Here is a 12,420-nt window from a genome sequence, read left to right on the forward strand (position 1 = left end):
ACCCCAGTGAATTTCTCTTTGCACGCTTAGGTGCCGGCCAGAGTGGGCGCGTTACGCAGCGCGACGCGGAAATTTGCACGCATAGGAATAACAATCAAAAATAAGGAGCAGTCAAATCGTATGGGAAATCCGCATCGCGTCGCGTGACGCGTCCACTCTGGCCGTACCCTTAGTGCGGCACTGCGGTGCAATTTTTTGACAGTTCCTTTTATCACGTAAGATAGTCGTTTACGACGATCTCAAAGATCTTAGACCCATCACTCGATGAAGTTATTTCACGATAGTTAGGGATGTCCCGTTTTGATCCCATTTTAAACACTGGAAACATGATGGAGCTTTTCCAAACCTCTGGAAACTTACGTTGCCTCAAAGATAGGTTGAAGACCTCCAGTTACCTTACCAGGAATTACTTGGCAGCACTGAAACGTGTGGTGCAGTTCATGAGGGGGTCACTACAATTGACTATGAAGTTCAAGAGAAATGAAAGCAGTCAGCCTCTGACAGGATTTGCTGACGCAGATTGGACAGGTGATCAAGAAGTCCGTAAATCGGTAAGTGACTTCATATTCAAAGTTTATGAGAATATATGGTGTTTGGCTGACTGAAATTCTGACTGACTTCGGCGTGAACTTCTAAAGAGTTTTAAAGACAACCATGGGTTTATCGGTATATGACGAAGAATTTTGAATCAAAACGTGCAAAACATATCGTCCTCCAGCCCTGGCTCTGCATCCTGCGAAAGCGCCTAGGATTAAGGCGAAACTGGAAGCATTTCCTCACTATTTGGTTTTTGATTTTTTTTAATAAATAACGAAGCAATATTTTCAAAATTGGTTTTCGTAGACATGTAGAGGGTGGATCAAGGTAACTTCTGATTTTTTTTCGTGGTGGAAAATGTTTTTCGTTTTTGCAGAAACCATTTTTGAACAAATTTCACAAAACAATGGTTTCTGAAAAAATGGAAAACTTTTTCAACACGAAAAAAATTCAGAAGATACATTGATCCATAAGCTACATGTGTATGAAAACTGTTTTTGAAAAAAATGCTTCGTTAGTTTTTGAAAAATCAGAAACTGGAAAAATGAGGAAATCAAGCATAACTTTTCAATCCGACGTAATTCGAGAATGTAAACAAATCCGGATTAACTGCTGCATGCATGATTCATAAAGCAAATTGAAGAACCCACATCACTGTTTGATGATTTATTGCTTAATTTGTTTAACCAAGCATATTTTTCGAAACGACGTATCTAACTATTTTGATGTTTACAACTTTACTGATAGATACACCGTTTTGATATATGAGAAAACCCAACGACGTATCTAGCCAAAATCAAAAGTAACAGATACACCAAACTGGCACCATACAAAAGCGACGTATCTGGCATGACGTATCTCTAACCAACCCGGGGTATGTGTATTTTTGTCAAAATTCATTGTGAAAATAATATGGAATGAGTAGGTTTTGTTTCTTACCTAGTGCGTGCTATATCCCTGGTGATGTTAAGCACGAAAAAACTTATGAAAAGTCTTTTTATAAAAAAAACTATTTTAGTAAAATGGTCGTCAACATTGACCATGAATTTACTCAGATCAGTGAAAAAGTTAGATACGTCGATTTGAAAAATTATGCTTGAAATGCTTCCAGTTTCGCCTTAACCCTTTGGAGACGACATTTTCACCTCTCTGGATGTAACCTCGCTAGTCTAGAACACGTTTGTGATGGTCGATTTTCACGGCTGGGCAAATATGACCCATCCGTTCCCGAAGGGTTAAATGATCGAGAAGGGGTGTAGTCCAAGATGCCTTTGATCAATAACGTGTAAGCTATAGGGCACTGCAAGCCTCCAGGCTCCGAAATTCCTCCACAAAAAAATCCCGAAATTCTCCTAGATTTTTTTTCTGGGATATCGTATGGAATTCCTTCTAAGATTACTTCAGAAACTCCTAGATTCCTTCATACTTCAGGAATACTATCCTAGATTCTTCTAATAGTTTCCTTTTGAATGTCTTCAGAAGTTTTTTTTTTATTTCCAGAAGGTATTCTTATGAATTCCAGCAATTTTACACAGGAGCGCTTTCTGGATTCTTCGGGGATTACTTTAGGAATTTGTTGCGATATTCTGTAAGAAACTCCTTCCAAAATTCTGTCAAAATTCTTTCTGAGATCCTTCCAGGAATCCTACAAAAACTTCTTTTAGTCCTTCTCAAACAAAAAATCGGGATTTTTTCAGGAGCTTCTACCGGGATTCTTTCAAAAACTACTTTTGGGATTGCTTCAAGAATTCCTTCGTGCATTTCTTCGGAAATTTCACTCGAGATACCTTTTGGAACTCTTTCAGGGATTGCTCTTGGAACTCATTACTGTAAGTTCTTCTAGAATTCTTTCAGAAACTGCTCCCAGGATTCATCTAGAAACTCTTTTCCGGTTTCCTCCAAGAGTTCTCTTTGGAATTCCCGCAGATCCTTCTGGGATTCCCCTGAAATTTAATTCTGGAATACTTTCAGATGTTGTTAATGAAAATCCTCCGGGAGTTTATTAGGGAGTATCTTGAGAAATTTTTCCTACAGTTTTTGTTTATGGAATTCCTCATGAAGTTCCTACAGAATTACCTTGAGGAAATAATCCAGCAAATTCCTCCTGGTTTTCATCGAACGCTATTAGGAAAACCTCAGATGAAACTCCTGGAAGAAAGCCGAAAGTTCATTAGAAATCCCGGAAAAAATGCATCGAAGTCCCAAAAGGAATCCTGGAGGGAGTTGCTGAGAATCTCCTGTTAGGAATCTCAGAAGAAACTCCTAGAAGAACCCTAGCGGGAACTTCAGTAGGAATCCCTAAAAGAATCTCATATTTAGCTCCCTGAGAAATTACAGAAATCCTAGAGGGATTCTAGAAAAATGGTTTGAAGAAACCAAGGAATTCTTGGAAGAGTCTCAAGAAAAATTGCGTGTGTAATTTAGTGATGGGATATTTTTTTAGAGATATTTCGGAACAATTTTTGGAAAAATCCAGGAACTCCTCAAGCAAATCAGGAAAGAATCTCTGAAAGAATCCCAAAAAGTACTTCCTGGAGGATTCCTGGCAAGAGCCTTTGAAGGAATCCCAAACGGAACTTCCTCAGGAATCTCAAAAAAACTTTTAGAAGAGCCCCAGAGGGAACTTCTGAAGGCATCCTAAATAAGCTCTCGGAAGAATCTCACCAAGAAACTCATGGACAAGCTCCTGGAGGACTTCTGGAACAAATTTGTGGAGAAACCGCGAAAGATTTCTGGGATCCTAGTGGTATCCCAAAATGACCCCCTGGAAGGAATTTATTCAAACCAACCATGAAAAGTTGGCAATTTTTTTTTTCAGAAAGCTGACTAATTTGTGTGACCAAATTGTTAACAACAAGTCTACGTAATGTCAAGGACTTCGAACAATTTATCTTTGCAACCGCGGCTTGCTTGCAGTGCCCTATTGTTACCACCCTATTGTTCATACCTAAACAAGCTCTCATGAAGTGTAGACATGCACTTGAAGCTAGTTAATAGAATAAATTATTCTTGTTCGTTACTTGCGTCTTCTTTTTGTGAGTTCCGGAAAGATTGATCCTCCTCAATAATCTTATACATGAAAAGTGTGAGATACTAAAAGATTATCATTTACAATGAAACAAAAAATACAAATTATACAAAAACTAATTATGAAAGTAGGTAATTCAAAAAAAAAATCAAGGAGAAAACAAAGGTAATGCTACTCCATCTCTCACCTTCCCTGGCAGCTGTAATCTATTGCTTAACCAGAGCCTACCGTATCGAATCATTTTGAGTTATTGCTTATCTATGTAGATGACAAATATTTGGATAAATGATTATCTTTTGCGGCAGTGCTTTTGTTTTCTGTGACTTTCGGCGATTGATTTCGCCGCATTTCGATAGTTAGTGTTAATTATCAAAATTTAATTAAACTCTAGGTGATACCAATGGATCAAATAAGCCGACACGGTCACACATTTGTGACGTGATCAATAATGTCACAACGGGTTGAATTAGAAAATAACACACCCAGTCAATCTAGCCTTTTTCTTGTTTTACAGGGAATAATCTAGGCAAAACATCTTTTCTAACTTCAATTTTTTAAACAAGATTTCAAATATTCAGAGCAATAGTTTAATTTGATCAAATAGGTATTGTATTGTATTGTATTTATTTTGCTAAACGGTAACATGTTAGTTAGTAGGTACGAATGCTGCTACATAACAAATATCTCCAAGACTTCCTGTATGTGAATCCATCACACAAACAGGTGAATGAACATGAAACGATCAAACGACCTAGACCGAACAAGACGATTAGATCCACGGCGATTACGACTAGAACCAAAATCATTTAATGATGCCCGAGGCACAAACGAACAATCGTAGCGACAAATAAAGAAACTCACTCTACGGGACTGGCTTAGCCCGCTTAACTAGCTGGTGGTGGATTGTATAGATCTGTAAGAGGTTTTTTTTTCTGTGATTATTCCTTTGGAGTTTTCTTCTGATCTCTGCCTTTCTCCGGACGTTCTTGGTCGGCTGTGAAGGTATTGGTCTTGAACGTTACTTATTCTCTTCTCTTCTGCTACAGGTTCCAAGAGAACTCCATTTTGAAAGTTCGCTGAGACGTCTATCGTTTTCTTTCTTTCCCTCAGTTCAGCTCGGCCGTGTTTCGACTTCTTCAACCTTATTACCGAAGGAATATCAAAGAGCTTCCGACTCCTGCCGTTGTTTTTTTATTCGTAACAATGTTTGCGTTTGAATAAACAAATAAACACTCACACACGATGATGCCAGAATGGCTCCAATCAATTCACACCAATTTAGAAATTATGGTTGAACGTAAATTTGAACGTTTTTCTTTTATCTGGCTTTAGATTTACTGCAACACTTCAGCATGATTTATTATTCACTCCGTTTGATGACAATCAATTATTCCTAGGAATTTTGCGTGATTACTCATCACGTCAATCAGGGCCAGTATTCACACACAGCAGTTCTTCGTCTGTCCATGCACAATCCGTACTTCGATCGGAATCTGCTCAAAACGGGAACGAAATTGCACCACTCATTGAAGCACTGAAGCAGCAGCCATTTTGATTTTTGTTTACTACTCTACTTGAGTGCACTCCGCGGTCCACCTTCACCGTCCTTTCCACACGCACCGCACATAAGAATGCTAGCAGCAACCAGCAGCTCGGCTCAGCCTCAGCCAGCGGAGCCCTAGGAGTAAGCATAAAAATCGGTTGCCCCCTTTCCAAACGTTTCGCACCACACCCGCACTTTTCAAAGTCGTCGCATTTTCCGACGCAATTTTCGCCCCGAAAACACCATCAAACGGTACCGAATTTATCACCATCGCGTTGCCCAACTCACCGTCTACCGAATTACTGCTACTTTGCTGGTTTTCGATGCACTTTTCACCACCAAATTGCACTTTTGTAACTTTCCACTCGATGGGTGAAAAAAACTTCGCCTGCCAACCAGCGAATGATTGAATGAATTTTTTATCTCTCTCCTCGATTCACAAGCAGAAGACGTCCCAGACGGACGGACGCACGCAAACATACGCGGTACGGTTGGTAAACAGTACACGCACACAGACACGAAACGTCTACGATTTTCGCGCAGTTTGACAGCTCGTCCTGACAGATGAAAGGAACTCAGCGGTTGAATGAACTTTCTAGACTGGTCCACCAAATCTCTGCACTGAACTACAAATCAACCCAAATTTAAGTTGTTTTGACGCAATCCCGGTCTTCCTTGGAATAACTCAAATTTGCGTTAAACAGCGAAAGTGGTGAGTGAGTAGTTCTCGTTTGAGAGCGGCAAAAAAAAATAACCCAGTGGTAAGTTATTTTCACCCAACGGAGGCCTCAAATGACGCAAATTTGGGTTAATTCAAGAAAACCCAAATTTGGCTTCTTCCACGGAAGAGCAGCGGATGCGTCGGTGCTTCTCTCTTTGTTTTCGACAACATTGCGGTGGGGCGAGGGAGAAAAAAACCCAACTTTGAGTTGAAACTTTAAGCAGTTTAGCCAAATTATTCTTTGGGTTATAATATTTTTCCGTGTGGGAAACATGCCACAAGGACTTATTCTGCATTAACATGTCTAAAGGGTCTAACTCGTTTTGTAAACAAACATTGTTTCTGTCGCTGTAGGGTCTATCTCGATCCACCCACTCATCTGGGGGCCGTTATCAGAAAGATCAAACTTCGCTCTTTCTGATAACGACCCCCAGATGCGTGGGTGGATCGAGATGAGCCCTACAGCGACAGAAACAATGTTTGTTTACAAAACGAGTTAGACCCTTTAGACATGTTGATGCAGTATTGATTGAATTTAAACAGACCCCCTCAACTCCTCCATTTTTTTGGAAACACGAACACAGCGCCATCGTTTAGCTTGCGGATTAATATAGAACCATAAAAGCAACACAAGTGTGCTTTGCTTCTCGTGGTTGTTATGGTTGTAATGGTGTTACTTGTTTGTTATTTCCTTCCAAGTCAGACGTGTGATATGAAAAACGCAGGTACGTTTGTACAGTTTTCACATTAACTAACAAACCATTTGCAATAAAGGTACTTTGCAATAAAAACTTCTTTTTATACTTTTTAGGACGATGAAATGATGAGATATAAGCTATTTTACGAGACGCTCTACCGGTGGGCCGCTCATTGTTATTGTTTACATTTGATGTTTTTGTTTTCGCGAAAAGTAGCATAACATTTGGTGAGCGCCAATCAGATTTTAGCTGGCAGAGATGTTTCGGTTTCTAATGTGGCATGTATAAATCCTCCGAGCTGCATCAAGTCACTAGCAGATGAAAAAACATCCCCGCGGTCTACGGGTATTGATTATAGCGGACGGATTGACGCATTTTTGCAGCTAAATAAACCCCGTTTGTTGGATGGGCCTGTATCACATGTTATGCTACCGAAAATGTAAATAAATGGGCCCAGCGGTTGGACTTCAAAACTGGTAAACATTCAAAAAACAGCTGATTTGAAACGTCTCATAAAATGCCTTATTGTAGTTTTTGTCGATCAAAATGGACCGTATCCCATTCAGAACGCGACATAAACGGGAAACTTTAGCGTCCGCCAGCTTCATCACTCCGGGATAGTAGGTCGAACAAGATTGATTGATGTCAGTGGACCTAATCAAGCTGAAGTCCGAAGCATCCAGATTAACATGCGCTGGGATATGGTTCACAATCAAGTAAGGGTACCGGTCGGAATTTATATTGGTTACTCCAACTACGAATTAGAGGAAATAGTTAAGGATCCGTTTGCGGTTTTATGTCTGAAGGACGCCTCCTTCAACCTGATGATTGGATTCCGTCGGACATCTTACCCAGATGAAGATGTGTTTTATTCTTTTACTAAAATTTATTGTAAATTTTAAATAAAATCATGACAAATCTGCGTGTTTTACTGAAATAAAATTGGAACGAAAAACTTCAGTAATGAAAGATGTTTTGCGTTTTCTATACATGACACTTTACAGGGTAATTCATGGGGTAATTTCGAGGGCAATACATGCAGCGTTGGTAAAAAATAAAGTGATATCATGTTGGCCAACTTTCAATCATGTTATTATAGAAAATCGGGGAAAGCGGCCATAAAGGTTCAAAAAATGTTCGGTTTCTCTAATAACTCACAACTGTCCAAAAAATCTCCACAACTTCGACCGGGGTGTGAGTAATGCATCTGATAAAACTGCTCCTAACCGCTTCAGTTGTTACCGATATCCTGTGAGTGTGCGAAAATTTGACCGTTGATAATTCATGAACTTCGACGTCGTTGTCGAATTTTCCAATTGCCGGATGTTATAAGGATACAGTTATTCGAGATCGTTGCCTAAATTTCATTTACTATCCTTGAAATCTTCAACCGCCAACAAAAAACCTGCCAAATTTGCCACCTATCCGTTACGAATCTCTTGGGCCGCCCAGATCCTGAAATTCGGATCGACCTCTTCAAAACAAGCCAAATGTCATTTGCGTTCTATAGGAAAAATCCCAGTATGCTTTGTAAAATGCCTCCTAGTAGTTCTATATTGCTACCCTGCGTGGCAGCACAATCGCAAAAAAGACATGTTTCCTATGATTAATATGGAAAACCCACTCACACGGCCATCTTGTTAATCGGACATCTTTGATTTAAATAAGGGCGAAAGTAAATAACATGGTCGATTTATCTTCATCGATCCTGTCATCGACGCCCAAATTGGGTTGTTTTGTGAATTAAATATTGCCATTTTCTTTAGCCTAATCGAAAGAGCTCATTTTTCTGAGTATAAGGTGATTTTATTGTGTTCCGATTCCTTTGTTTTGAGGGTTAAATAAACAAAACAGTTTTAATTTCCGTGGATAGAATGACAGTTCAATCGAAAAAGTGACAGTTCGCCCCGAACAAAAAATTTTCCCCATACAAACTTTAAATGCATTTTAAACATAGTTTCCGGGCACCAAAAATGATGAAATTTTGGATTTCGACTAATTTTTGGACGGAGATTCCGATTATGCAATAATCTGGATACCCCTAAAGAACCCAATTAAGTTACAAGATACAAGCACAGCCAAATAAAAAAATACCATTAATTAATTGCATGGCAATTGGCTTCTTTAGCGGTGTTGAGATAATTCCATATTCTGAATCTACATGCAAAACTGAGCCGAAATCCAAATTTTCATGAATTTTGGTGCCCGGGAACCTATTCAAAAATCAGTTTGAAGTTTGTATGGGAGCGATTTGTCGAATCACCCCTCGTCGCATTTTGTACTGGGCGGAGCTGTCAAGCAGTGGGCCAGCTGTCAAAAGGTGATTTCGAAAAATCTCTTTGAAATTGATTTTAGGTATCTAAACAAAGTTCTAAAAATCTGAAAAAAATCATAGAGGCTTAGTGCTCTTTTGTTTAAAAATATAAAATCATTGAATTTTTCTTAATTTAAAAACCCAATTGTTGAATGAAGAAAATACGAATTAAAAAGTGTCGAATTAAAAAGTAGCGGGATGATAAGACCCTATTATTGCTAATTTAGAGAAAACTTTCCGTTTTACGGTAGAACAAAAAGCTACCGCAGCTGTCAGACTACTGATTTTCACTGAGGTATCATCGATCTACCCTAGCGAGCCGTAGCGATGCCTTGGATAACCTTGGATACGACGCCGATGATCATTGTTTGTTGTTGGTTTTCAGTTCAATTCACCTTGCAAGCATGCTTTGATTTGACCTTCAGTTTCAATGATAGGATGATTTTCAAGCCTGCGGTAGGACTTTGACAGCTGCGGTAGAACTCGGCGGCTACCGCAGAGTGGAAATTTTTCTAAAAATCCGCAATACCACAGAGAACAGACGTCCAAGTCCGATTCCGAAACTGTGTAAGGAATTTAACGGCCATTTGAAATCGGCAACACAAGTGGCAATAGCGTGGCGCTGCAATCGGTAAATTTCCCATACTAATTTAATTCACCACTTGAAATGTTTCAATTCACCACTGACTGTGGCAATATGGTGTTTGGCGGCGTTAGTGATGTCATCGTGTATTGGTTTGCAACCTTACTCAAGTGAAGATGCAAATCCTTACACAACTTTCTGAATGAAATTTGTTCTAGCCTAGATGTCTGTTCTCTGTGCTATTACATACTGCAATGAATCCGGAAAAAAAAAACGCATAGGGATAAAGATTTTGTTTTGTTGTTTACGACGGCTGTTCGGGTCCGTATGAAGTTGATCATCAATATTAACTTCTTTTCCCGATCAGCCTAGATAGCTGTGTAGTGTCGGTAGCGGTTGTCTCAATTGGCTAAGAATAACACTACGGACCACCTGTTCCGGGGGTAAAAGTCCACTAAACAGGGAACCCCAATCCAAGGTGTCAGGCGACCCGTGCTGATGGATGAATGGTTGAGGGGGTTTAAAATATGCTCGATCTTTAACGGAGCCCGTAACGTAGGTAGATCGCCTTTATGTGTTGCGTTACGGTTCAAGATCTACCAAACCGAACCCTAGTGACATCCGGTTTGTCAAGTTGGGGTAATGTGTTTTGGTAATAAGGATTCATGGTACAAAGTCCTTGTTACTGGTGACAGTTTCTAAAATTGCATTTATTCTGCCTTGCTGATAGTTAAAGAATCGGACTTTGCCCACCCGAGACTACACTTGATGTTAGGAAAACAAACATGCTTTACGTATCTAATTGCGTACTAACCTATCAAGGACTGTTAAGTTCTGGTAATTCAAGGACTCACGTGCATTCTTATTGCAGAACACATTCTCTAATTTGACAGAGTTTTGCAACTAGCCTAAAGTCCCGGGTTTTTCTTTGTTGTCCTGGGACTAAACTAGAAGCAAGACATGGATGGGGCTAGAGTTCCGATGCATGGATAAATATCAGTACCACCGTTTTGTTCTTCTCAGAATTCAAATAGATTGTGTTTGATTAGGGGCGCTCTTTCACTGGGATTTAAATCTCTATGATAACGGGACCTTTTTATTGCAATCTATTTCTTGTACCTCTGGGATAACAAAACAGGAACTGTACAGAAATCGATGCTTCATTGCCTCTCAATGACAATGGAGTAGTACGACATGCACTAAATACTAAGGATACGGGTAATGCCACAAAAGATCAAAATACTGGTCGCAGTGGCTCACCCGAACAGAAAAAAAAAAAAAAGATTTTGTTTCTAATTTGCGAATTTTTGCCCCAGAGGGTGCAAATCGTTGCGATGCGGAACAAGTGCAAGCCACCGATTTGTCCATACAAGAAAAATGATTTTACTTCAAATGTGGCGGTGCCATCTCTGAGAAAAACAAGCTTTGTTTTTACTCTATTGTCAAACTCATCGGATTTGTTCAGAAATTTTCTCGACGACTCTTTTCATTTTAAAATTTTAAAATATCTTTACCAATTTATTTGTGTCCCCCTCAAAATGTCGAATTCCGACAAAAATTTTCCGAGGGGGGTTGACATAAGAGGAAATCGGAATTTGTGTCGGCCCATAAACTATTTAAAGGCCGTTTCATAAGGTAGACCTTTTAAAAATCTTAAGTTTATTTGGCTGAGCTTGTGGTTAATGCACATAGAATTTATCAGTCGATTGATTTTAGCGCAAAAAGCTGGATAAACTTAACGTTCTCTGTGTTATATAGGTCTTACTTTACCGGTCGGACCAAGGGTCGGACTAACGCCTGAGTGTCCTCTGCGGTACGTAGGAGACTTGGTAGGAGACGTTTCCAGTCTATTCGGTCCATGGCTGAGCGCTGAGCGTTTCCAGTTTAGCACTCTGCGAAGGGTCCGTAAATCGTCCTCTACTTGATTGACCCACCTCGCTAGCCGCGCACCACGTCTTCTTGTACCGGTCGGATAACTCTCGAGAACCATTTTAGTCGGGTTGCTATCCGACATCCTAATGACGTGACCCGCCCACCGTAGCCTCCCGATTTTCGCGGTATGGACGATGGTTGGTTCTCTCAGCAGCTGATGCAGCTTGTGTTTGTCCCGTCATCCATCTGCACTCCGCCGTAGATGATACGCAACACCTTCCGTTCGAAAACTTCAAAGACGCGTTGGTCCTCTGCACGAAGGGTCCATGCTTCGTGCGGGTCTACCAGTGTTTTGTAGATCGATTTGAAACCGATGATTTTTGGGCACGTTGTTTTCGCGGCATTTCTGCGGATGGCGAACATCTACATTAGCGTGGTTCAAAAAATCGTTTTTGCTGCACACCGCTTATTTGATTCGTAACCAGATTCTAAGCCTTCTCCCTAAAATTGAGCTGATTTGGTTGAAAATTGAGAGTGCACAAACTCGTCAAAGTTTGTATGGGAATTACTATGGGAAAAGGACGTTTTTCATTCAATTGACCGTATCATTTCCCCAAGTGCCCTAGAGTGTTAGTTGATCCTTGGTACTCCTAGGCTACTTTATCAGCTACAACTTTGCCGAAGACCATATTCAAATCGGACGCCTCATTAATTAGTTATCGATTTTTATCCAGAATGAAAATCTTTGATCATGATGATTACACTATTCGATGGGCATCACTGCAATTTGCCATGAAACATAGTAGCCATGTTTTATGTGTGCTATCTTTGGCGCCATGTGCAGCAATGTTGCCTGCTGGGAAGCTGAACGATCACTGTTAAAGTTTCTGCAGTTGTATGAAAATCGATAACTAATTAATGAGGCATCTGATTTAAATGTGGTCTTCGGCAAAGTTGTAGCTGATAGAGTAACCTAGGAGAACCAAGGGCCAACTAACACTCTAGGGCACTTGGGGAAATGCTACGGTCAATTGAATGAAAAACGTCCTTTTCCCATAGTAATTCCCATACAAACTTTGAAGAGCTTGTGCACTCTCAATTTTCAACCAAATCAGCTCAATTTT

The 12,420-nt window shown here is 40.0% G+C and overlaps 1 protein-coding gene across 5 annotated transcripts in view; it reads right to left on the reverse strand.

The window, feature by feature from the left end:
* Positions 1–5,543, reverse strand: part of LOC134285148 (armadillo segment polarity protein) — a 121,159-nt gene extending 115,616 nt beyond the window's left edge. For 4 of the 5 annotated variants that reach the window (XM_062845329.1, XM_062845326.1, XM_062845328.1 and 1 more), the window contains exon 1: positions 5,397–5,543. The gene's annotated coding sequence lies outside the window, so the exon portion shown is untranslated. The remainder of the gene's footprint in view (positions 1–5,396) is intronic. The other variant, XM_062845322.1, reaches the window with a different exon arrangement.
* Between the last annotated feature and the right edge of the window lie 6,877 nt (positions 5,544–12,420).

This window comes from Aedes albopictus, chromosome 1 (assembly GCF_035046485.1).
Source record: "Aedes albopictus strain Foshan chromosome 1, AalbF5, whole genome shotgun sequence".
NCBI classification, from domain to species: domain Eukaryota; kingdom Metazoa; phylum Arthropoda; class Insecta; order Diptera; family Culicidae; genus Aedes; species Aedes albopictus.